Source organism: Lissotriton helveticus (assembly GCF_964261635.1).
Source record: "Lissotriton helveticus chromosome 1_1 unlocalized genomic scaffold, aLisHel1.1 SUPER_1_unloc_81, whole genome shotgun sequence".
Classification (NCBI taxonomy): Eukaryota; Metazoa; Chordata; class Amphibia; order Caudata; family Salamandridae; genus Lissotriton; species Lissotriton helveticus.
In genome coordinates, this window is record NW_027611727.1 from 932,496 (window position 1) to 960,445 (window position 27,950).

At 45.1% G+C, this 27,950-nt stretch overlaps 1 long non-coding RNA gene across 1 annotated transcript; it reads right to left on the bottom strand.

Moving 5' to 3' along the window:
- Positions 1–1,292: 1,292 nt before the first annotated feature.
- LOC144806537 (uncharacterized) lies at positions 1,293–27,865 on the bottom strand. Its single transcript, XR_013605824.1, has 5 exons — positions 27,782–27,865; positions 16,333–16,383; positions 15,067–15,185; positions 1,706–1,874; positions 1,293–1,610 (listed from the first exon to the last, which is right to left on the bottom strand). It is a non-coding gene; the product is annotated as an uncharacterized LOC144806537 (long non-coding RNA).
- Positions 27,866–27,950: the final 85 nt, after the last annotated feature.

Below are 27,950 nucleotides of genomic sequence, written 5' to 3' on the forward strand. Positions count from 1 at the left end.
GTGAGACTGCTTTGGACACTGAAACATTTCTGGCATTCAGAGCACTGAAAAGATTTTTCCCCAATGTGGGTTCTTATATGCAGAGTGAGACTCCTTTGGTCACTGAAAGATTTCTGGCATTCAGAGCACTGATAAGGTTTTTCCACAGAGTGGGTTAATGCATGTCGAAATAGGCTTGGTTTGTTACAAAAACTTTCCTGGCATTCAGAGCACTGATAAGGGTTTTCCTCAGAGTGGATTCTCATATGTTCAGTGAGTTTAGATTTACGGCAGAAACTTTTTTGGCATTCATCGCACTGGTAAGGTTTTTCCGCAGAGTGGGTTAAAGCATGTTCATATAGAGTCGCTTTGACACTAAACCTTTTCTGGCATTCAGAGCACTGATAAGGTTTTTCCCCAGTGTGGATTCTCATATGCTCAGTGAGATAAGATTTACGCCTGAAACTTTTTTGGCATACTTTGCACGGAGAGTGGTTTTCCCCAGTGTGGATTCTCATATGCTCAGTGAGATAAGATTTACGCTTGAAACTTTTTTGGCATACTTTGCACTGAGAGTGGATTCCCCCAGTGTGCATTATGTCAAATTCTGTGAGATAAGATTTATAGCTGTGTCTATTTTGGCACATGTAACTTTCCCCCCAAATTAGGTTATTTTGCTTTGATTGAGGCGGTTTTGAACACTGAATTTGTTCTCACAGCCAGTGTTTTTATAAGGTGTATTCCTAGAGTTAATATCTCTACATTTAGTTTTCTCTTGCTTATATGCCACGGTAAGAGGGAACCCTATTTTAGAGTCAGGCTTGTTTAGATAATGTTCAGCATTTATCTCTAAAAGAAATTGTGTGTATTCTTCTTAACACTTCAATTGAGCAAACTATGTCTGGAAGCAGCCCTGTAACACCTGTCGAAATGTTTCTAGCAGATAATAGTCTTTAGGTTATGGCCTCTCCGGCAGCAACTTATTTTGTGACTGAAGACTTTCTCAAATTTATTTGTATAGGTTCTTAATAATGCAGTGATAAGGTGTTAGTCTGATATTTAATAATTAAGCTGATAAGTACCTTTTTGCACTGACGTAATGGCAGTAACTGAGGGCGTTAGAACGTGCACAGTACTATTGTGGATCACGAGTCTCAGAACATCAGTTCCTTTTACCCTTTCTATGTTTGGTGTAAGGTTAAGGTTTGTAGTTCTGAAGACGAAGATTTATTTACATTAGCTATAGCGCAACTGTGCTCATTTAATCCATTTTTATCTTTAACAGTTTTACATATCACTCATTCACAGCAGATAATGTTGAGGCGATTTACATAGAATTACAGAACAGTACACAATAAAAAGGAAACAATCTAGATGATTATGAACACAATAAAGTGGTGAATTTTAAGGTTTTCGCAAGAGTGAGCAGAGTGGGTCGTGGTTTTCTACCCAGAGGCAGATAGTCTCAAACTTGTGTAACTGGTTAAAAACGGTGTTGAACAAAGGTGATTTTCCAATATTTCGGTTGTTTACGTGTCAGCTTCGGAGTCTTCTTTCAGCGTCTTTTCTTTGATGGTCTTCAGAAGAAACCTTTTGTTATAACTTTCTTTTATGCAGTGTGTGCTTCCTCTCTGGAATTACATGATGTTTTAGATGAACGTTATTCTGTGCACAGATATGGCTTTGTTCTGGGTTAATGAAATACTAAATTAGAGATATCACTTACAGTATAGTACTTTACTCAGCTCCCACTTCCTCGCCACACCTAGATTTTGGAAATTGTTTAAACGTAGAAGGCAGGATGACCTTCAGTTTTTCAAAATAATCCTTCTTATGGCACTGACTTCAGTTGCCTGGTGCTAAATCTTGCTTTCTTCGTCAGTAATTTCAATCACCTATAGTATTAAAATTAAATAGTTAATACATGAAAATTTCCAAAAATATAATTTACAATCCATATCAATGCAGAGTTGCAGAATTTTGAAAATTTTGAGCTGTTTTTCAGACAGAGCAGAGTGTAGAATGGTAGCCTGAGAGTACTTGGATGTAGGAGTGAGGATTTATAGAATTTTCAACATTTTATTAAGCTCACAAAGGATACATGTACCCTATGGAGTTGCAACATAGAATCCCAAAGGCAGATATGAAAGTCATATGGACTGGCACCAAACAGATATTAAAAACATATACACTATTAATTAATTTGTAATGCATATTTCTGGGAAGGGAATGACTCCTCCACGGACAACAGGCATTTTCCCCTGCCCTGAGTTACCACCTACTTGTATCTGGTATCCTGACTTTTGAGTTTGGCCTCTGCCGCACGCAAATCTATTGTGTATTGCGAGGACTATGCCTAGACATATCCCTCAACTATAGTCCAGAGTATGAATCAAGGGCAATGAAATTAAGGCGTACTTTCATGTGTTCATTTTATTCCATCTGATTATCCTTTGTTAGGTTTTTCGGCACCTGGATGTACCGGGTGCAGAAAAACAGGACACCATTTTTTTCCAGACAGGAAAATTAGACTGAATTTTTCTGCCACCCCAGTATTGTGCAACTTCTAACAAGGGACTATGAGAGGTCTTGGACCGGTCCTGTGACCTGGAGGGTCACACCAAGTGTGCCCTTATTTAAGCTAGAGGACTGTCATGGGTTTACTAGATAGAGCGGTGCTGGCAATGCACCCTGTTGTAAGGATCAATAGCCTGATGAGATCTTTGCATCATGGTCAGTGTAGTGGCTTCCTACTGACACACCCATGTAATGTTCCATTTCTATACCTGTGCCCAGATTTTGCGATAACATCAAGTGCATGTTTAGGGTGTTGGTGTGCGTAGCATAAATGCAATGTGAGAGTGCGACAGAGTAAACCGCATCTCCTGCCTGCCAGTTGTGTATACAAGTGGGACCATCTGTCCCTCTTTTATACCCAAGTTCAAAGTCCTCTGTTACCAAGGAATAAAATGCTCTACAAAGTATTCAGGTGCCTGCTGTGACACCAGGGATGGTGTCAGCCTGACAGTTTATCTAAGTTGAAGGACATCACCTGCAGGCTGAATTACTTAATGGAGAAGCTGTGTACCTGTCCTGAAGAGCCTAGAAGTCAGTCTGCCTAGAAGCCTGGCTGTCTGGTAAGAAAGGGAAGGGAGGACAAGGCTGTCCTGGAAGAGGCAAGGTTCGACACATCCTCGTTATCTGTAGGGCAGGCCGGAAAGCCATCCAGCAGGACCAGCTAGTCTGAGGGACTCCCCCCCCAGCCCCGCCAAGACTCTCCCAACAGTTCAAGCCAAAAAATAAAACTCTACGACAAAGTGATTGTTGAGGCCCAGTTGGACGATTATGTGCTGCCAACAGGCCCATTCAAGGTTGCATTTGCCAAATTCCTAACACAACAGGGTCTAAATCTACTGGCTTCCTGGAGAGCATGTGTTGGGCCTTTAGCTGCTGAATTTCTGACTACTCTGTGTCAGAGGCCCATGAGGGACTACAACTACTCCAGTGTCAAACATCCGGTCTGAGCTTACACCTGTGGTCCAGCCGGCCACAGTGTGGGCTCAATTGCTGACAGTCAGGCCTCCAGAGGGCTTGCACTTACCGACAGGCCAGGTGTGACTGCTACCTTGGGACTGCTGATCTTCAGGCAAAGGCAAAGAAAAGACAGAGTGGGTGCCCTACTGTATGCAGCCTTACATCCAGGACAAAAGCTCTCCACAAAAGCCTGCTGGTGGGTCACTGCTCTCTCGAGTGTTCGGGTGTGCCATTCAAGTGCCGGGAAACAGGAAAGAGACCCAGACAAGACTGACTCATCCTGTGGAAGGATAAGGCACTTACGACAGAGCATATACGCATTGGGGTGACTGGAGTGACAGAACTGCACCTATACTATATTCATGATACTCCTAAATTCCCCTAGAGGGGAAGAGGGTATCAGAACCGGACACACCTGTCTACAGCACATGGTAGTCTGGCATGCCTGCACCATCCTTTCACCCAGACTGTCCATAAAGTTGATTTTAGAGATGCTACGCACATAGCAGGGGGAATCTCAGTCCATTCGCTGGTGGAGGTGCAACTCGATGGTCCGGTTATGGACTTCATCCTACCCTCAAGGGTTGATCCGTGATATTTAAAAGACAAGACGTTCAAAGCTCGTATGAGAGATAGAGCAGAATTCTATTTTAAGGAGAACGGGCGGCCTGTTGAATCAGCCTGCATGCTATAGGGTGAATTTAAGGCAGTGATTCGAGGCCAGACACAAGCCTTGATTGGGAGAATGTCGAAGGAACGTAAATTGAAGTGCGAGGCTCAGGACAAGGAATGTGCTTTCCTGGAGGTTCGCTTGGCAAGTGGGGAATCAGTTTCTCTCCCATTACACCATCAACTGAAGCAGCACACATTAAGAGCACTAATGGAAAATAGCTGGCACTCATGCGCTGACTACCCAGCATTGTCTCTATGATGTCGGTGATAAAGCCAATGAGTTGCTTGCATGGTTATAGAGACAAGACAAAGGACGGAACTGGATCCTTGAGGACACTGACAACAAGGGGACGGAAACCTGACCCTGTCAATGCTAACGAATGAGTACCGAGACGCACTAGACCAAGACCTGACAGTAGACTAAATCAATAAGACAATAGGAACCTTGAAAGCAGGGCAAGCGACGGGGCCTGATGAGCTCCCGTTAGAATTATATAAAAGCATGATGGATCAAATCAGGGAAAACCTCCAGAGTAGTTTTCAGACTGCCTGTAAATAAGGGTGTCTCCCAGAGCACCAAAGAACGTCTGAGGTGGCGGTCATCCCAACAAGCAGTAAAAATGCAATAGGTCTCGAATGTATTTGAGTTAGAGCTAATGGCATTGTAAATGGCAATGTTTTTTAGCCATGTGTTATGGAGTGTATGCATGTAACCTGGTGACCCGATTTGAGGAGCTGATTGCACAGACCCGATATCACTGTTTTTGCTTGTTTCTAGAGAATCAAACTGTAGAGCACACTGACCACATTGGGAAGGGTTCTAATCTAGGCAGGGGGGGGAAGGGTAAGGGAAAGTTGCGAATAGGGGAGGGGGGATGGGTGGGGTGTCATGGGAGTTTAATTGCGTTCAAGAAAGTTTTTGCGACAAGCGATGGGCAACGTCACAGTGTCCATACAAGTGGAGGTTGGGACCTCCCGATCCTCATGACTGACAAAAAACGAGTTCCATGGGTTGGACACTGTGAGACGTCGTACATCGTTATTATACAGTTTGGGGCCATGGCAGGAAGTTGAGTTAGGGTACTGTTGATTTGGTTTCCAAGGACATAAAGAAAGTGTTTTCTAAAATGATTGGATATGTTTCACGCAGGTATGGATTAATATCGTGCTACTGATATGTTGCTATGTAGCGCTGCCGGCCTCCGGGTTGTGGATTCACAGCTGTGTATTCTATGTGATGTGAAATAAAGGTTTTCGAAACTTAAAAAAAAAAAAATGGTGGCATGCTGCACTCACTCACACTCTGCCGCACTCACTCCCACTCTGCCGCACTCACTCACACACTGCCCTCAACACGCTGCCCTCAACACGCTGCCCTCAACACTCTGCCCTCAACACGCTGCCCTCAACACGCTGCTCTCAACACGCTGTCCTCAACACGCTGCCCTCAACACGCTCCCCTCTGCAAGCCCTCAACACTCTGCCCTCTGCACGCCCTCAACACTCTGCACTCACACACACTCTTCACGCCCTCAACATGCTGCCCTCAACACGCTGCCCTCAACACGCTGCCCTCAACAATCTGCCCTCAACACGCTGCCCTCAACACGCTACCCTCAACACTCTGCACTCACACACACTCTGCACACCCTTAACACGCTGCCCTCAACACGCTGCCGTCAACACGCTGCCGTCAACATGCTGCCCTCAATACTCTGCCCTCTGCATGCCCTCAACACCCTGCCCTCTGCACGCCCTCAACACTCTGCCCTCTGCACGCCCTCAACACGCTGCCCTCTGCGCGCCCTCAACATGCTGCCCTCTGCATGCCCTCAACACGCTGCCCTCTGCACGGCCTCAACACTCTGCCCTCACACACACTCTGCACGCCCTCAACACGCTGCCCTCAACACGCTGCACTCACACACACTCTGCACACCCTCAACATGCAGCCCTCAACATGATGCCCTCAATACGCTGCCCTCAACACTCTGCCCTCAACACTCTGCCCTCAACACTCTGCCCTCTGCACGCCCTCAACACTCTGCCCTCTGCACGCCCTCAACACTCTGCCCTCTGCATGCCCTCAACACGCTGCCCTCTGCACGCCCTCAACATGCTGCCCTCTGCATGCCCTCAACACGCTGCCCTCTGCACGCCCTCAACACGCTGCCCTCTGCACGCCCTCAACACTCTGCCCTCAACACTCTGCCCTCACACACACTCTGAGCGCCCTCAACACGCTGCCCTCAACATGCTGCCCTCAACACGCTGCCCTCAACACTCTGCCCTCAAGACTCTGCCCTCAAGACTCTGCCCTCAACACTCTCTGCCCTCAACACTCTCTGCCCTCAACACTTTCTGACCCTGCCCCAGCCCAGCGCCCCTCTGTGTCTGCAAGAACCATGCCCTAGAAGCTGACTGACCATGCCCCAGCCCAGCGCCCCTCTGTGTCGCAAGAACCATGCCCTGGGAGCAGACTGACCCTGCCTAAGCCCAGCGTAGACACAGAGAAGAGGCTGACAGGGAGAGCTCCGTGCTCTAAATACATATTTGGAATTTTTGCAGTTTGCAAACTCCAGCTGGAAAGCAAGCGCCGGCTCCAAGTGCTCTTGTTATTCAGTTCATAGACAGCTAAGCGGCCCAATTTGCTGACATAAATCATGGGCATGAAATGTATCCAGTCTCTCAATTAAAAGTTTTAAATATAATTTAAATATAATATACGAGTCTATCTCTCAGCACCCCTGCCTACTTGATCTCATAACAGATATTAGTATGCCCGATACGAGAGCAACTCGCAACAAAAAACAGAAGCCGCAAAAAAAAAAGAAAGAAACATAATCGTAAACCGCCGGCGAGTGGTGCATGCGCGCGCGCCACTGCCACCATATGTCTTGAATTATCTCCGCCGTGAAGGCTGAGATAATTGAAGATATATGGCCTTCTGATGCGCGTAACAGACACCAATAGGCCATAGGCGGAGCTACTCGACCGCCTATGGCCTATTGCGTGTTGTGTTTCTAAAGCACACGCACACAAAGGCCAATAGCAATGCACGTAGCATAAAAAACCACAAAAAACCACGAGCAGCCTGGAATTCGTTAGGTACGTTTTCGGAAGCCCTGAGAAAAGGACTCTTAGGCCAGTGGGACGGTAGGACCGAGCCCTAAAAAGGACGAACCAGCAACTGAGTGTGGGTCTTATAGGCCTATCTCCCCGCTTAATATTGAGACTAAGGTCCTTGCGAACGCCCTGGCGATCTGCCTGCGGACAGTAATTGCAACAGTGGTTCATCCTGATCAATCGGCTTTATGCCACACCAGGGAACGCGCTTAAATCTCCGACACCTTAATGGAGTACCATATGCAATAGCGGATTCCTTTGCTGAAACAATGGCGCTGCTGTTAAGCTCTTGTATGTGGCCCCTCTAGCGCGCATGCGTGTCAATAATACAGTCTACCGAGTCTTTGCCGTCCGACAGGGATGTTCCTTGTCTCCTATGATCTTCACACATGTTTGGGTTCACCAGGACCTCTCATATGGGGTATTCCAGTTGATCAGGAGTGGGATGTGAGAATCTCCGTCTACTCAGGACGTTTTGTTATATGACACGTAGCCAGCCTTCTCGAGTGAACGAATCCTACACATTTTTCACATACTTGGAGATTATTCAGGATATAATATTAACTGGAAGAAGTCCTTAATATTCCTGCTGGTGGCAGGGACCCTGCGGCTGCACTCTAGGTGCACAGTTAGGGTGGCACTACATAGCTTTAAATATTTGGTTGTGTTCATTACAAGAGAGCACAGGCAGGCACATACTCCCGTAATTAGATCTTCGCTGGGATGCCCCACACTTGCGGGCGCTCCCGCTCTCCTTACTGGGCTGGGTGGCCCTATTTAAAGTGATGACCCTCCAGGGTCTCCTGTACATTGTGCAAAAAATGTCCTTTAAGATCCCACCAGACATTTTTTTTCAAAAGATAGTCTGAGAACTTCGGCTCCTGTTGTGTGATGGTGGCACGTCACGCTGAGTAAGTTGTAGAGGGGAGTTTATTAAGGTGGACTGGCGGTCCGGAGCATTCACAAGTATTACTGGGTCACGCAGCTGGTGGCAGTCAACAACTGGGTTTTTGCGGACTGTGAGGATCCTGCTTACCGGGTAGATAGATTGGCCATGGACAAGAGAGGTTACCCCACCCTGGTGCTGTATCGAAGAAAGTATGAGTGCACCCTGCCTACTCATACCCAAACATTGGTAAAGGTGTGGAGAGAGGCTACCAGGTATTTAGGCTGGGAAGATAAGCTGACTGAAATGACTCCACTGTATGATGGTGATCTCTTAAGTGCAGTGGGAGGATTGCAGGGCTTCACAAAATGGGGATTGATTAGCTTAGAGCGGCCGGGCGATGTGTGGGGGGACAGGCGCTTGTGTCCTTCACGATCCTACAACAAAAGTATAAATTAGGTGACTAAAAACAGTTCTGGCATTTGCAGGTGGTCACGCTCTGCAAAGTCACATCCGGGAAGGGGGGCAGTTGCCTGATGTATCCCTACTGGAGGACCAGCTACTAATTGATCTCCTGACTGAAAAAGCAATCTCAACCATCTATAGGAAGTTGATCTACAGTTCTCTGGATCCCTTGGGGACGCGGAGGGATGTGTGGGAGAGGGATCTAGGCACACTTGGCGATGGCGATTGGGTTGAGGCCATTCAGGGTGCCAGGGAGGTGGCAATTAGAACTTGTTTTGCTCTAATTTAACTACAGATCCTACATAGGACCTACTACTCCAGAGCTTTGTTGCGCCGAATAGGGTGGGCGGCCACCTCTCTGTGTAAGGGAATGTGAGGGGGGGGCTTTTTTTAATGTGGTGTGGAGTTGTCCGGTAATTCAATGCTACTGGGTAGAGATCATGAGAATAATGTCCCAGGTCATGGGACTAACGATCCCCGTGGGAGCAAATGGCGCCTCCTGAATATCACGAGTGAGGTGACATGGCATCGTTTTTGCAGAATATGACTGGCCCTGGCTTCGGCGGTTGGCAAGCGTAATATTGCAGCTGTTGGGGAGCCAGCTCTCCCCCCCCAGGGTGGAGGATTGGGAAGCAGATCTTGATTGGTGTCAAAGGGTGGACACAGGGTGCATCTCAGCAGGGGCTGCCCTTTTAAATGGGAAAGATATGGGAGAGATGGTAGAGCTACCGGGCCATGTGACGCGCCATGAAGTAGTGAAAGTTGAATATGTACCATCCTTGCGACCTAGTTTTATGTAGTGGGATTTGGCCAGGGAGTATCAGGACAAGCCAAGCTATGTTACTCACTTCTTATTTGCAGACTTGCCTTTTTGGTCTAATCACTCTCGCTAATGTGCACCGTATTTTCGTTGTCAACACCATCGATTGAGCACTAGTTCACTAAAGAGAGTTTTTTAAAATACCTGTGTCTTGGCAAGATAAGCAGTGTGCTGGACACTTATTAAATCAAGCCTGTTGATCTATTGTTGAGCTCGGAGTTCAAGCTGGTCGACATTACTAAGCTGAGAATATTGTGACTGCTCGCCCTCGCTAACTTGAGAGTCAAGTACAAAAAAGGGTTTACTTGGTCAGTTTGCGCAGCCTTACTAGGACAGGTCACATGACATCAAAGGAAAGTGACCTCAAACCAGTAGCCGCTGCCTATCCCGTGGCCCCAGAACTGGACTGAACATAGAGGTGGTGATGAAGCAAGATTTCGCATATTACGCGACTTGCTGTAATTCAAGAACCTCGAATAACATATAATCATGTAATTCAACCTGTTCGTCTTACTAATTTCCCTTTAATTTACATTTTGGGTGTCCTAGTGACGCTTGCCTATGTATCTACTAATTCAATAACCGTTGTGACTAAAAATGGCCGCTGCTTGGCGGGTTTCTTTCTGCGCATGCGTTAGTCACACTCACGTGACGTGACGTACTTGCAGTTTTGGTGGGAATCTTTGCGCCTGCGCACTTGCTTTTAAAATGGCCGTCTGTGTACTCACATGGTGAAGCTTGCGCTGATGTTTTCGTGTTATTGTCTGTTGCACTAAACCGTAATGCCATAGTATATTTTTCAAGTAAGGGGTATAGAGTAGCTATTCATGGTATACAGAGAATTCATTTATTTCTATGTTTTAATTTGTTTTCGCTTTCCTTTCATGTACCGCGATATTGGGGGTCTGAGGGATATGCGAGCCATCTTGAAAGTCTCTACTGCGCATGTCACCCTGGCAGAGAAAAGGCAACCTTGAGCAGTGGAACTCAGCCAGCTGGCAGCCACAGTCAAGATGCTCCTGAGAACGTGACCTGCGACCCAGCAGGATGGAGCTGAACTGTACCGCAATTGTTACATTTGTAATTTTTCCATTGTATTCTCTAGAATATCTCATGAGAACCCCAAAATCACTAGGCGGTCCTAGAGTATGCAAATTTAGGCTTGTAGAATTCGAATATGATTGGTGTGTTGACCTATCCTACTTGGGGACCAATCGAAATTGGGGATTCTGACACTTGCAACATTTGGGGGGTGGTACACTGACCCAAAAACAGTATAACTAGCCTAGGTTTAGCTATAGAAATTGTCCGACTTGTCTGAATAGCTGACCTGTCACTGACCCAACGCACTCAATAGGTGACTGATACAGAGGGTTGCGGAGCACTCTGTCTGAAATATACCATAGACTCAAGAGGTTTTACTAAACCTTAAGTGCTGGCGGAGCACTTTGCTGGGGAATTCGCTAACCCAATCGGGGTTCTGACTGATAGCTGCAGAGAGGGTGGAGCGCAGGCGTTGCTTCCGAACTGCGGGTGCTGGTCGTTCCTTGGTGGTCCTGTCCTGATCCTAATCTGGTTTTCCTGTCCTGTCCTGGGGTGTCCATTCTGCACCTGCTGTCCCATTGATAACTGTCCTTCCTTGGGGTATTTCCTGTCCTTGACTGATCCGTGGCCAGGGTTGGTCTTCACACCATTCTAGGTAAATATATAGTGCTGAAACTCTATACTGCACCTTCTATTTTTCTGTCTTTGCTTCAATAAAGACATACTTTTGCATACGTTAATTTTCCATGCTTTTCGCAATCTACTATATGAAAAGACATAAATTTATTTTTCATAGCATGTTCCTATGTTTCCCCACCTTTAGAGCATATTCTCTCCATACTGTTTATAAATTATAGATATGGTTTCTAATTTTCTCCTGTAAGCTGATTGAAGTAAATTTGTTAGAACTATAGCGTGTTCCTATTTTACCCTCCCTATAGATGTATAGGATTTCCAATTTCTCACCAAATCTTTTAAGTATTTCTCGGTAGTGAAATTCTAGTACGTGCATAAAATTGCCCATTTATAGTTATACTTTCTTAAAGTTCCATTTCCTGAAATTTGTCTAGTATTTCTCATGTCCTCATCTTTCTATAGATTCATAAATGGTTGCCCTGATTTACTTTCTCTATGGCTATGTGCTGTTCGTTATCTTGATTATTGATTGCCTATTGGTTGTAAACTGTATGCTTTCCGAATCTGAATTCTAGATAAACCTTTAAACCTTCCAGTAGTCTGTGGTCATTTAATACAGAAAAATATAAAAGTTGGTATTTGGTTGCCTGCTTTTATTTCCAGCTAGCTCCCTGATCCATTGTGGTCATAGGTACCCGTAACGGTGGATTGGTAAGTCGGGTACAGCAAGAATAAATAGGAAGGAATCAGGGTTACTGATAGTAGAGTGTAAGGTCACCCGATTAGTGTATATGATAAATTGAAACAATATATGGGCCTGGTACGTGTATGGTGAAATTATTTGGCCGGGTGACCCGGGCTCTCTATCAGCTGGACTGAAACTGCCTTGCTTTGTCAAGCTGAAGCGTTTGGTCCTTGTATGTTTTCTAGACCGCAATCCAGTATGACATAATTTAACATAACCAGTAACTTGTTCAGCTGAACTTGCAGAGATAAACCAATGCGACATATATAGCAGGTTTTTAAAAAAAGGCTGCGTTAAGGTAAGGAACACAGCAGCGTCTTGTCATTTACTTATTCACATACAAGAAATCACATATCGGCAGCATTCTAATTAAATCTCTCTTTTCTCCACTCCTCTATTTGTCAATTATCAAGACTTTGGGTTTGATTAAAAGTCCAAAGGGTCACCCTACTTGTTAGAGATCTCTGCTGTCCCTGTGGCGCTCTATGTCCCTTCAGCAGCCATGGTGGATCCTCTGAAGGCACCGCAGGGGTGGTGAGCGGCTGCCATGTTTCAGGCGCCCATTCACCAACTTGTGTGTTTTTCAAAAACAAGCTTCCAAAGCTGCAGTTTGATTTTGAAAACCAATAACTAATCACCCTCACACCCTTGGAACTTTCTCCCTGAATAACTTTATCCCAGGAAGTGGGGTTCATTTAAAAAAAGATTCTCATCACGACTGCCAGGTATTCCCTTGTGGTCCAGAATAAGAGAAAAATACATCAGACTGCGTGATCTAAAAAGGAAGGGCCGTCCGATGTATTTACACCGACGGCACCCAAGAAAGGCTGGACACATGACAATCCACCTGACGTGCACTAGATCAGGCAGACCATTAGTTTGTTGGACATCGCTAACCATAAGGATGTGGGGTGAGTGTTATTAGGGCCGAAGCCTTGCTGATTATATGTAGAATAACAGGTCTGGGAGGTCACTACTGACTAGAGCAGGTTAGCAGCTGCAAAGGCCATGGGCATTGATCCTATTGAGGATAATATGTGACGGGCCACTGGTGAATGGAGCTGGCTAGCAACAATGCTAGCCTCTGGTATTCATTACAGGCAGGGTAACAATGCATGTCAATATTGACTGGAACTGGTTGGCAGTAGAGTTGACCTCTAGTTTTGAATATTAGCAGGATTTAAGGTACAGGGGTCACCACTGACTGGAGTTACTTAGCAGGATAATAGGTCTCAGGGGGCCAATACTGACTGAAGCTGGTTAGTATGATCACTAGTCCCAATGTGCTACTAATGACTCACGTTGGCTAGAATGATAACGGGTCCAAGGGGCCAGTACTAACAGGAGCTGGCTAGTAGGCTTACATACAGGTCCAAGGGGCCACTACTGACTGGAGCCGGCTAAAAGAATAACAGGCCCATAGATGGTGGGGTGCGAGTGGCACCAGTGACCGGAGTTGGCTAGAAGCATTGACAACCTTTGGTATTGATTAAATGCAGGATTCCAGGTCACAGGAGGCACTGCTGAATACGGATGGCTAGCAGCAGTGGTGACCTCTAGGAAGAAGGAATTGAGAAAGCATAACTGGATATACTGGTTTCTTTAATACCGATAATTGGTTACACATGAATGCCACAACCTGCATTGATATATTACATTACCAAATTACAATATTCTTATATTAATTTGATGTGTCTGTTCGCCTTAATATGCCTGCAAAGTTACATGATTCTATTAGGGCCCAGAACCATTTTCTTTAGTGATGTCCATCTGCACACTTTCCTGCATCTTGTAGTAAATTGAACATTGACAAACAGAAGTGTTATTTCCAGAAACAGTGAATTCTGCAGCTTTTCTGTGTATCTTTGATCTGCACCTCACGGACTCCTCACATTCCTCTCGAGAGAAGATCCTGCCTCCTACTCATTAGTGTTGTTACAGTAACTGCTTCTATCACGTGTTCATGTTTCATTGACTTGTATTAGGAGAAAAGTGTATAAAAATACATTGTGTAGCATTAGCATTATATACTCCAACTTGCTTTAGGGTGGATGCACTCGTCCATTGCAAAGACAATTGTCACTTGTTAGTTTGCTTGGCCTTTTGCTATTTTTGAATTAAATGTATGATAGATGTGTTGGCCTCCCGGTGTGAGATGACAAGGAAAATGGCAGTCCAGTATACACTTTCTTCTTATAAATCAACTAACAGTATACTGTTCTGGAGATTCAGTCCCACAGACATTATCTCTACCTGAACGCAGACACCCTAGGAAGCATGTGCTTTTCAAACCAGTTGCCCTCTGATGCGGCGTCCTCGCTATTGGATAAGTCAATATGCCCTGAATTTTAGGAGGGTTACCGTATCTAGTGTACCCTGTTAGGCAGTGCTCACCTGTGGTAGTAAGATGTTAATAGGCACCTTATAACCTATGCACGGTGCAGGGCTTTGAGTTACAGAGATCCTCACGCTGTGGAGAAGATTAGGTCACATTTACCCATTTTCCCATATTTGGTCCTGATGAAATGCCAACAGATTGCTCCATGACTACACAAGGCATGAAAAACGTTGACCTGAAGTATAGACCCCAGCTTACCAGCAGGTCCACAGGTGATCGACACTTTCACACAGTGATAGGGGCCATTAGTTCCTCAATTTCTCTGCCACTGTTTTTAATCTCAACATGGACCAGGAAGATAACATTAACTATATTGTGGCAACTGGTTGATGGTTGATCTTATATTCAGACTTCACCAATCTCACATCTTATGACACAACATCCTCTGTCCTACTATGCTCACCCGGCGTACTTATTAAAAGATCTCCGACAAAGTGGCCTCTTGTGGTGCCCGCCAGGCATTGTAGCGCCGGCCTGGTGAGGAGTATAGCCCAATGATGAAGCATGTCACCTTCAGGTGAGTGAACGCAACTTGTCTTAAAAGCACATGCTTCCTAGGGTGTCTGCGTTCAGTTACAGATAATGTCTCTGGGACTGAACCTGCGGAACAGTATACTGTGATTTGACTGTTTTATTTTAACAAATGTACATAGCAGATATTGGCGCTTGCTTGTTTCACAAAAATGATCAGATATCTGCCTCGGAGCGCACTTCCTACAGACGAGTACAGGGTTATCATGTTGCTGCTACAAGCTCCTTACCTGTGTGAGTTATCGGGAACGATGCAGGAGGCAGACCCAAACCATCCACATGTGGAGATCAATGACAAATACTGAAGAATTAACAGAGCTTCCAAGCTGGTGACCATTACTTAATTGACCTTCAAAATAAAAGACACGTTTTTAGTATTCTGGTGACTCATGACCATAAAAAACAAATGTTATAAATTCAATATTGTGTCAAATACTTATAAAATTAAACTGGATATGCTGAATCGGATGTTGCGCCAGGTCATGTGTGCCACCCTCCACCACTATTGCTTATGGGACTTGTCGTTTTGTTTTTCTCATTAAAAGGATGGGCTCTAAAGTCCCAGTGTTCTAAGCGATGTTGGTCAAAATCAGAGGCCTGACGGAGGATGAAGCATGACACTGCTCTGCTTAGCAGTGAGATGACGGACAGTTCCCCAGCCCTTCCATTCTTTGACAGACAGAGGCTCGTCTGCCGTTCATATTTTTTTGCAACGACAAAGAAACTTTTATTGCAGCTTCTGTCAACTGAAGAGATAAAACGCCTAGGCATGTTTCATTAACTACATGAACAATCAAGAACATGAGTTTCTGGAAAACTATCAAGCAACCAATCGGAATCAGCCGCCCTTCACACCCAGGAAATCCTACTCTATGGCAGGGTGCTGCCTGCCACTATATATTGCAGGTTACTTCCAACATAATCTGATTTATACATACATAGTCCAGGGTACTGCCAGCTATCGGGTCTGCACACAGCAGTCTGGAGCCACTCAGGAAGGAGGTAAGCTCTTCATTTCATCTTAAGCCCTTAGGTTACATTCACAGCCTGATGGGTCCGGAGAACTTTATCCGCGCTTTAACTGCGCCGAGCAGATAGACGTAGCACATCATAGTCTGTGTTGTGTGCTGGGTGATGCCTGGCATCTTATTATCGTTGGCGGATGGATGAATCTCTGATAAGAGCTACTACAAGGAGAGCAGAGAAACAGGACCACAGATCGACACACAGCGACAACTTCCCAGAAGCTGAAGAAAGAACTCTGGAACAGCAAACCTCCTCCACCCTGGAGAATCTCCTGGGTAAGCAAATGATGGTAATGAAATGCAAACTGCAGCATTAAGGTCACACACTACAACATCCTTCCCTTTAAAACGAAGATAATAGCCTACAATAAAAAAACTAACCAAAAAGCAACACAATTAGAAAATGCATTTCCAAATGCTGTAAAAGAGAAAAAGTTAATACAAATTAATAATATTAAACTTTGTTGGTACCTTAGTAATGTGCTTACTTCTTGGCTTCGCTCCATCTGCAGCAATAACGGTCTGAAAGGAGAAATTACTGCTGTGAGTCTCAGAGTCTTCAGCATTACTGGTCTCAGTCACGAAGACTGCGGTGTCGGAAGATAACTTTCTCTTATTTGGCTTTATAGTTCCACCAGTCACGCCATCGCTTTTAGCAGACACGCTACTGTCAGCAGCATCATAACTTCAGGCAGATCAGCAAAGCGGATATCACAACTCACATTGGGTGAACAGACTCGTCTCTGCAACATACATCAACTCTGTTCTCAAATTTGCTTGGGGCTGTCAAAATGCTGCCATATATTCGCCACACTTTCCTGACTACCTTGTTTTAAAAAGTTATGACATTCAAGCGTAATTCTTGGTTCGTCTGCAAACTGAAGTTTTTTAGAGATTCTATTGCCACACAATACTCGTCCCATATTTCAATCTGTCCACATGGTGCTTCAACCCTGGTAGGTTATCAACTGCCTGTTTTGCAGATAATGTTAGATAGTTTCTGTAAGAAACTGAATTATTATTTGCGGTAGATGTGGAACAATCACAACCGTTGTCAGAGTGAACTTTCAAAGCCATTCAATTAACCTAGGATCAACCCCCTGGTACCTAATCACCGAACAGGCAGGCTTAACTTAAGGTAATATGAAAAATATGTATGCAGAAACCAAAAAAGTAAAAGTCAAAATGCAAAACAAAAAAAAACAAAAAAAGAAATAGAAAAATAAAGTAAAGTGTATTGAACAACATGACACTAAAATGACAAAATCCAATAAGGGGAATGAGATATAAACTGTAACTCTGTAAGAATCACAAGGTGCCAATGGGTGAGAGGCCTGGGCATGGATTAGTCTCTCTGGAGCTGACTGCCAAGTCAGAGGAAACCGGAGGCCACGGCCTGCAAGCACATAATGCAGGAATTAGCCGCAGTGGTACTAGAAGACATCTAGTGCTCCCGGCTCCGATAGGGCTGCTGTCCTACAGGGGGATTCACAGCAGGTTTGGGCGCAAATTGCTTAGAGTATTGAGAACAAGCAGCAGATGCCCAGCAGGGCAATAGCAGACGGTCGAAGACAGCATGGCCCGGACGAGACTGAAAGGGAGTGACACCTAGGGCCCTCACCATCAAGCAACAGCGTAGTGGAGCTCAGCGGGAGGACAACCCGGTGACTGCCACCCACTGGGGCTGGGACCCCCACGACAAGGCATGCCGGTCTGGTGATGTGGTAAGAGATATAGCAGCCATGTCCTCAGCGAGAAGCAAGAAGGATCAGAATCTAAAAAAGATGCTGACCAAGCTCCCGATGACAGCAGCGGAGAAGGGATGCTCTCCCCAACGACACAAATCAACCAAGATGTGGACACCTCTGAAGCCCCAGTTACCCACGCCTTTTTAGAGTCTCTATTCGGTGCATTACAAGGCGACTTGCAGACGCTGAAAAGGGAAATAGCGGGGAGATGAAGGAGATAACCGATGGAGGACACACGTTCCCAAACGGCATCAACGTCCCGCCTTTTGATAAGGCGGGACGTCGATACCGTTGGGGATCGTATGGCCTCCATCGAGGATCAGGAGCAAGCCCAGGAAAAGGAGGTGGAGCATCTACAGCAAGAGATAGTCTGGCTCAAGGCTCAACAGATCGATCTCCAGACACACAGAGAAGACCTGGAGAATCGGTCTCGGCAAAACAACATCCGTGTTAAGGGAGTTCCACCTAAAGAAGAAGGGCCAGACATCACACAATACCTGCAGGGTCTCTTCAGGAGCATACTGGGCGCCCCACCGGATATTTTGGCTTACATTTCAGACTTTCAACTAAATTAGTGTATGCTACGTGCTGCCAGGGACAAGCAACCACTAAGATATCAGGACCACTCCATAGCTTTGCACCATGACCTGGCTCTTATACCCCTTCAAAAGTGTAGAGAGTTCCGAGTGGCAACTCTGCGTCTTCGAAATCAAGGAATACCGTATTCTTTGGGTCACCCTTTCTGGCTGATTTTCATATGGCAGGGCAAACTCCTCCAGCTCAGATCCATGCAGGACACTTGCCAGGTGCTGGGCATCGAGAATCCAATCCAGGAGGAGACAGAGGGCCCACAGACCAAAACTCCTCGAGAAAGATGGCATAAGGTAGCACAGAGCGAGCAACGAGACCGAACCCCAAGACCATGGCACGAGAAATTCTGGCAGTGCTGGAGACATTGGCGAAAGAGACATTCCCCTATGATGACACCGTGAACGACTGAGGGACAGATAAGTGACATTTGCAAGGCTGGGTGGGCGGCGAACAAATCTGCTGGGAGCGTAGAGACACGGGGAGTGTAGAGACATGGGGAACAGGAAACACACGTTCCCAACTATTCCGACTTCCAAGGACGCGCACGCACGAAAGGCGGGCCCTGGACAATTTGAGGTTAATGGGTTTCTAAGTTGGAGTTAGGGAGGGGAGGGTGGAGAACTGGTATGCAGGTTAAAGACGTTGAAGAGAGGATCAAAGGGCAATGAAGGCCGGGCAGATGTTGGGGGCTCAGGGGGAAAAGGGATCACAGGGACCCAAATACAGGCCAAAGCTGGTGCACTCACTATGACACGCTTTTCCCAGCCCACACTGAAAATTCTCACTCTCAACGCGAGAGGTCTCAACAATCCCAATAAAAGGAGGTCCATCCTTTCCTACCGGGATAACATGGAGGCAGATGTGTGCCTCCTCCAGGAGACACAGCTCCTCTCCATAGATTGGCATAGAATGAGGTCACGACTCTTTCCCCAGCAGTTCTTTTCATCTACCCTGGATAAGAAGGCGGGTGGCTATTTTAGTAGCCAAGCGTTTTAAGGGGACAGTGGGGGAAAAGGTGGCCGAAATCAAAGAGGTTGATGGGAGCAGGGCCATCGATAGCGTAGGTGTTGGTATGAGTATTTTAGATGCCGAAATTGTGTCGCAAACTGGCAGATACTGCTCCTGCAATCACCCTTCACCCGATATACGATCAATCCAGGGGCTGCGTCAATTGCCTATGGATAGAATCGGGTCCTCCCCCCAACCCCCTATACCAATAACCATTTCAAATACCAACCCCACCAGGGATGGTGCTAATAGGTTAAACAGGCCCAGGGGCTCGAATCAGAACAGGTTGCCTAGTACCTCGTGCATTAATGTTCCTGCCGCCCCAAGTATGAATGGATAATCAGGATGTCCTGAGTCTGCCGCCCGCTGCTTGCCCTATGTATTGGTACTGGCAGGGGTACCCACTTTAAAGAGGGATCAGCATGAGTCATGGAGCCAGCTACGCATGAAATGTGCGGACTGGCTATCAAGGCATAGAAGCTTCCATGTATCCGAATAAAAGGATATTATTATGGCACGCAGAGTTGGGTGAGTCAGTGCATCTACAAAAAAATATCGAAGGGGACAGTATTCTAATTAACTTTCGCAGACCTTCTTTGGTGAGACACCTACTAAGGGGTTGCAAATTCATAACACCTAATAGCACTAACATATGCGCACTACCCCTTGGTTATTTCCTCAAACCAAGTCATGCTCCTTTCACCAACAATTTCTCTTGAATTACTACCTCTAATAGGTTCCAGACCTTGTCTGGATTAGAGACACAGGACTGAGGGACAGATAAGTGACATTTGCAAGGCTGGGTGGGCGGCGAACAAATCTGCTGGGAGCGTAGAGACACGGGGAGTGTAGAGACATGGGGAACAGGAAACACACGTTCCCAACTATTCCGACTTCCAAGGACGCGCACGCACGAAAGGCGGGCCCTGGACAATTTGAGGTTAATGGGTTTCTAAGTTGGAGTTAGGGAGGGGAGGGTGGAGAACTGGTATGCAGGTTAAAGACGTTGAAGAGAGGATCAAAGGGCAATGAAGGCCGGGCAGATGTTGGGGGCTCAGGGGGAAAAGGGATCACAGGGACCCAAATACAGGCCAAAGCTGGTGCACTCACTATGACACGCTTTTCCCAGCCCACACTGAAAATTCTCACTCTCAACGCGAGAGGTCTCAACAATCCCAATAAAAGGAGGTCCATCCTTTCCTACCGGGATAACATGGAGGCAGATGTGTGCCTCCTCCAGGAGACACAGCTCCTCTCCATAGATTGGCATAGAATGAGGTCACGACTCTTTCCCCAGCAGTTCTTTTCATCTACCCTGGATAAGAAGGCGGGTGGCTATTTTAGTAGCCAAGCGTTTTAAGGGGACAGTGGGGGAAAAGGTGGCCGAAATCAAAGAGGTTGATGGGAGCAGGGCCATCGATAGCGTAGGTGTTGGTATGAGTATTTTAGATGCCGAAATTGTGTCGCAAACTGGCAGATACTGCTCCTGCAATCACCCTTCACCCGATATACGATCAGTCCAGGGGCTGCGTCAATTGCCTATGGATAGAATCGGGTCCTCCCCCCAACCCCCTATACCAATAACCATTTCAAATACCAACCCCACCAGGGATGGTGCTAATAGGTTAAACAGGCCCAGGGGCTCGAATCAGAACAGGTTGCCTAGTACCTCGTGCATTAATGTTCCTGCCGCCCCAAGTATGAATGGATAATCAGGATGTCCTGAGTCTGCCGCCCGCTGCTTGCCCTATGTGTTGGTACTGGCAGGGGTACCCACTTTAAAGAGGGATCAGCATGAGTCATGGAGCCAACTACGCATGAAATGTGCGGACTGGCTATCAAGGCATAGAAGCTTCCATGTATCCGAATTAAAGGATATTATTATGGCACGCAGAGTTGGGTGAGTCAGTGCATCTACAAAAAAATATCGAAGGGGACAGTATTCTAATTAACTTTCGCAGACCTTCTTTGGTGAGACACCTACTAAGGGGTTGCAAATTCATAACACCTAATAGCACTAACATATGCGCACTACCCCTTGGTTATTTCCTCAAACCAAGTCATGCTCCTTTCACCAACAATTTCTCTTGAATTACTACCTCTAATAGGTTCCAGACCTTGTCTGGATTAGAGACACAGGACTGACTATGAACTTTTGGGGAAAATACTGATCCTGCTATTAGGTTACCTCATGCCCTGCCAGTAACTGAGTGTACTATTCCCACAACCCACTTATCCCCCCTATGCAAACGAAGGCCTCAGCAAGTTCAGACATCCGTATTTTAAGCTGGACTGTTGCAAGGTTGTACTCTAAACTTCACCAGCCAGATTGGGTACAACTTATTAAAGACCAAGATATCCTGTTGTGTTAGGAAACATGGGCCACACAAGAATCGCATATTGAGGGGTTTGAATGCCATAATATCCTAGCAACAACCCCCAAGCAGGGGGGGGGACTTTATCAATCTGGGTCAATATTAAGACAGGGAGATGCATAAAAACTGTACGTACAGATAACAATAATTTTCTAGGCATATTATTTAATAGGGTAATTTCCTTTTGGATAATTTATTTTTATAACAATTATTTTCATTCTGTTCCAAATATGCATTTTATAAATGTGATTAATTTTAATGCATCTATTGAAAAATCCAAAGACTCTTTTAAGTCAGTAGGAATCTGTCTGGGGGGGCGATTTTAATGCTAAGCTAACTTACTCATGGTCAAGCGAATATTCACATAGCAGCAGACAAACATGCATTAGGGGTAGAGAGCTAATGAACCATTTGAACACCCTCAACTTAATTAATGTTATGGAAATTGATGCAACTACAAAAGATAATGCTCCCCCTGAACCGACATTCAGAGGGAGGGGCTGCTCATCTACAATTGATAATGGTTTTTATCCCCCCCCTCTTTAGAAGCAAGCTTGCTTAAAGCCGGAATTATGGCCACAATCTTTGGGGACCATAACCCAATATAAATAATGTTACGGATGTCTCCAGTTCCAACGCCTCAGACAGAATGTGGTGCTGGAGATCTATCACCATCCACAGATAACCACAGGCTGGTATGGCGAGGCATTAATAATGCAGACCGATTCAGTTCTATGGTTAGGGGAAACATGAATCTTAGTAACATCTGTTTAGAGGTCCTGTTCCACACCCAGTGGCTATCAGCGCCTTTACCGAATTCAGTGCAGCCATTAAATCCTTGCTGTCTAACCCCATTTGTACAGTACTGCGCGAACCTAGATGGTTCAATCAGGAGTGCTCAATTGTCAACAGGAAGCTCCGCAAGGCCCTATCTCAAAGCCCTAGGTGTAATGATTTGGTCAAGTCCTTAAGGTTGACATATAGGCAAGGCTATTAATAATAGGAAGGAACAATTATTAGGTGAGCACTGGGATGCGCTCATTAATGCTGCCAGCTTAAATAATGGGAATATATTTTGGACTACCATTAAAGAGTTAAGATCAATGGGACAACCGTTAACTCCCATCAGCTGCAACATAATGAGCGCTACCTGGGAAAGTCACTTTTCCACTATTTACCAAGAGCCTGCTTTTGAATCCGACCCTTTTATGAAAAGGGTGCCACCTGGTGTCTCATTATCAATAAACGAGGTTGAGGAAGCTAAGTGCGGGCAATACAACTCCAGGCCCTGATGGGTTGCCAATCGATCTTATTAAATATAAACCAGATTTGTTGGCCCCACTGTTGTTAAATATTTTTAATATTCTAACCAATGCCCCACTGCCTAAGACATGGTGTACTAGCACGATCGTTCCTATTTTTTTTAACCACTTGGCTGCTAAGGGGTGTGCATGTAGGTCCATTGACTTTCCATTGAAATCAATGGGCCCTACATGACGAGTTACCCTTGTCATTAGCACTGAAGGGGTTAAAAAGGGCGATTGCACACAACCTTGTTGCTGTAGACCGAGCTCCCTCATAGATAACACCCTTAAAATTTTAGCAGAGTTTTATATACAAACATTTTAACCTGGACAGAGGACAATCAGATTTTAGAACAATGCCAACTAGGCTTCAGGGGTAAAGTTGGCACAAACGAGCAAAGTCCTAATCTTAATTTGATCATAGGGAAGTACACTATTGCACAGCACTCGCCACTTTACTTAGCTTTTATGGACCTGTCCTCAGCTTTTGATTTTGTCAATAGGTCCCGTCTATGGTCCATCCTTTTAGAATATGGACTGGATGAGGCCCTTGTTAATTTTTTGGCCTATCTCCATAGGGACCTGAAAGCGTGGGTCAGGATTGTTGGTGGGGGAGAGGTTTCCACTTACATCAGTGTAGACAGAGTGGTCACACAGGGGTGTGTTCTGGCCCCTTTTCTATTTATCATATATATAAACAATTTAGATAAATCACTGATCACACTAACTAATGATATTCCCAGAATTCAAGGCAAACCTCTCCCAGTGCTTTTATACACAGATGATGTGGTTTTAATTGGTCGCACACCAAATGCACTACGCACTTTAGTTCGAGGTTTCACAGATTTTATGTCCGGCTTAGATTTTTGCACAAATTTTAAGAAATCTTTTATAATGCCTTGTGGGCCAAGGAAATGTCCTTTAAATTTTATCTCTGTGGGTGACCAAAAATTAACTTGCACTGCTACTTTACCTTATCTGGGAATGGTCTTCGCTGCGAACAGCACCTGGTGTGAACACTTGGCATATTGTAAAAGTAAGTTCTTGAGGGATTTTAAATCAATCCTCAGTCTCCTCCGCCCTAAAAGATCGAGAACAATTTCAGCCTTTTTAAAGATTTTTAAGATCCAGAGTGTACCAATTGCAACGTATGAGGCAGAGGTATGGAGTGTTGCCAAATGGTCTTGCGTCTAATCAGAGGAAAATAGATTTTGTAGAAAACTCTTGGCGCTCCAATCTCCACCCCTCTGTACATATGTCAAGACGAACTGAAATTAGGATACATTGAAGACATCATAAGGGCCCGCCCCACACTATTTTGGCTATCCATAATGAAGAATCCCGAGGCTTCTCTCACAAGGGACATAATAGATGATAGTCTTCGCTGTGAGAAAGGGATGGATATTCCATGGCTTCCTGGGATAGTCAAGAGTCTGGAAAGCGTTAACATTGGTAGACTGTTTGCCAATTCGAACACAGATGGAACAATGGACAAAAAAGTTTTAAAGACAGCATTGTATGCACTTCATAGCGCGGAAAGACTAGAAAGGGAATTGAATAAACAAACTGTTGCAAAATGTATATCCATTGCGTACCCTGAGCATTGTCTTCCAAGTTATATTGCACCACCCATGTCCTAATGGGAGAGAGGCCTCCTATTCCGTTAAGAGCTGGGACAGTAAGATATTTGCTTTGTTTTCCCTATAGCTATAAAGCAAAACGTGACTCCCTGCCATGTCCATGTGATGGTCACAGCGGTCAAACACTTTTACACTTTTTATTCTTTAGTAGATACTATATGAAATATGCACTATGGTTGCTAATTCTGTATTTTAAAAAAGTTGTCACCTATTAATTTAACAGACGCTCTTGACTGCAAATTTAAATTGGACAATGTTGAATTGATCTTGAGCATTGGCACCTTTTTGAGAGTAGCTACAGGTGCACGGAAATCTATGTGCGATCTATGAAGTCATTTATATTGTACTATTCACAATATGCACTTTACCTAGGTTTACTGTATTTTGCTACATTATGGATTGGATATTGCCATCTATTTCATTCAAAACATCTTTATTCGATTTGTGGAATCATAAAAGAAAAACAATGCAATATTTATAGATACATCATTTCCGTCCAATGCCATAATCCTTGAGAAAGTAAATTGCATATTTTTGGGTATCATTAAATTTGTGCAAATACGCAATTCCAAGATAAGGTGCAGTTAGTAGAATCAGTGCAAATAACATGGCCATTAGGTTCTCGGTGCAATAGACAATTACAATAGTAAAGTACAGATCATATGTATCATAGTTGTATTCCCAAAGGTACTTGTGCCCCTTATATGTTTATCACAGTAACAATTAAAAAAAGAAATAATAAGAACTACTACAAACAAAATACATTATAAAATATTAAATACTATATACAATAAAACGTTTCGGCGATTCAGTCCTGCAATACTCAATTAATGTTCTTTTATCCTCTATTGCAGAATCCTAGATAAAATGTCAAACCCTTCTTCATTCTTATATAGTTGATAGCCAATAAAAATCTAGAAACTCCAAATAACGTAAGCTGGGCGTTATCTGTTTTTAAAATGCGTAACATATCATTATATTTTCCGACACCCATGTTCCTGCCCAACGGCACAATCCATTTTTGTCTAGCTCTCAGGTAAGTGGGGCAGAAGAACAAAACATGTGCTATATTTTCCTGCATACCCAGCTGGCACATTTTACACTCACTATCTTTCCCCCCATTTCGGCAATTTTCCCATTTGGTTGTAAAGGACTTAACACGGAGGGTCCCATACCTGAATTTCAAGTACAATATTTTCGCCAATTGGGGTTCGATTTGGTCTAAAAATGCCTCAAAGCGGGGTGTTGGTTTAACCATCAGAATATTGTTTGTGAGTGAGCCAACTCCACAATTTTGTAAAACTTTGTGCACAGTGAAGTTCCAATAGACCCTTCTGAGTTCCCTTTTTGATTCTGCGGTCAACCTTTCTGGGTGGTGCCAGAACTCACTAAGCCCCAAGGTCAAAAGCCATCTACGTATATTAGCCAGCCATGGGAAAGTAACATGGGTATCTAGTGCGATAAGTTCACTTAGTGCCTGCCTGTAGATATGGAGTTCATCAGTGGCCCATAACCTAAACCAATATGACAAAGTCATCCACACAGCCCTATGCTCGATGCGTTTTAACCCCAGATCGTACATGTAGGGGATCACCGGTGTATTTTGGGGGAGGGGGACCATCGCTCTTAAAACCCTGTTTTCTCCCAGGGTTAAGGTGGAGATTTGCTCTCCGCTCCACAGCTCCGAGCCACAGAGAGAAGCGGTTTGGGCCCTAGATTCATATACCTCCAATGCTGGGGTGATGGACTTGGTACTAGTTGCATGGAGCTTTTTCAAGATGGGCACTGAATTTTGCATTAAAATGGTCCCAGATTTTCTGACATGCGGGCACCATGAGAGCTTAGAATCTAGGGTCACCCCTAAGTAAACAAAAGTGTGAACCCTCTCTATCGCTACGCCATTCAGCATCATCTTTTTCTTAAAACTTTTGTGCGGCCTGATGGACATGTATTTTGTTTTTGATGGGTTTATTTCCAATCCTTTTTGTTTACAGTACACCACCAACTTCTTCAGAAGATTTTGCAGTCCCATTGGGGTCTGTGAGAGGAGGATGGTATAATCCGCAAATGTCAGAGCACATACATGAGAGCCACCTAACTTTGGGGAATCGTGGTTTGTGTCCAATAGGAAATCCACCATATCATTAACATAGAGGAGAAACAGGGTAGGCGCCAGGACACAGCCCTGGCGGACCCTCTCCTCACCGGTATCTCCTCTGTCAACTCCCCGCCCATACCCCAGCGCACTTTTGCAAAATTATCTTCATGTAATTTTATGAGTTGCACCAGTAAGTTTTTTGGAACCCCTTGATTTAGCAGATTTATCCACAGCAGATCTCTTGGAATTGAATCGAAAGCGGCCTTTAGGTCAATAAAGGCCATATACAAGTTGCCGGATCTTAGTTTAGTGTACTTCCAGGCAATGGTTAGCAGCCTAAACACCTGTTCTATGGTGCTGATTCTTTTTCTGAACCCTGCCTGTCATGGGGATAATATGTTGTTGTCAACTAGCCAGTTGTTTAGCCTGTCCAGTATCTGCTTTGAATAGACCTTTTGGGTAATGTCTATCAAGCTGATAGGTCTATAATTAGCGGGATCGTCCCTACTGCCCTTTTTGTATATAGGGACGATCTCCGTGCCCTTCCATGATATAGGGATAGGCTGCCCCCTGCTAATTGCATTGCACAGCAAGTTGATATACAGTGCCCATACCTCTGGGTCATGCCTAAAGAGGTCTCCCAGGATGGTATCTGGGCTGGTGCTTTGGGCGGCTTAATGGCGGCTATAGCCTACTTAGTATCTAAGATACTAAAATACAGTGGTTCAAACTCCTTGGACATTGTCAGCTCTTTATTTATGCATACGTTCTCGCTTGAAGAGGAACCCGAACATGCATATAAATGTGCAAAGTGTCTGAACCATGTTTTAGGATCTAGATGGTAGTCCTGGGCTGGCTTGCTCGACTTATTGCCGTTTGCAACAATTGATCTCCTGCCCTTGCTGCGGCTAGCAAGTCTTCCCAACCAGAGTCCTCCCAATGTCTACGTTCTTGTACAGCCTGTGCTTGCTGTGCTTGAGATTGTGTGCCTTTTGCCTGCGTTGTTTTGATTCTATGGCTGCTGTTTTTATTTGTTCCATTCTGTAACAGTTCTCTCATGTAACCTCACTGGTTCTATTGGTTCTATTGTACGGTGCTCTGACACCTTCGGGTAAGACCCCCGCTTTATAAGAATGCATTAAATAAATGACCTCACCTGGGGTTTCATGTGGGTGCTGTGCTCTCTGTTGTGGGTCGGGTTAAAAGAGGGCCTGTGGATGAACAACTGCGCATGTGCTGGGGACAGACACTGCTATCAACAGAGCGGGCTAAAGTGCATTGGATTGGGTGCGCATGCGCAGAGGACAGACACTGCCTCCCGCTGC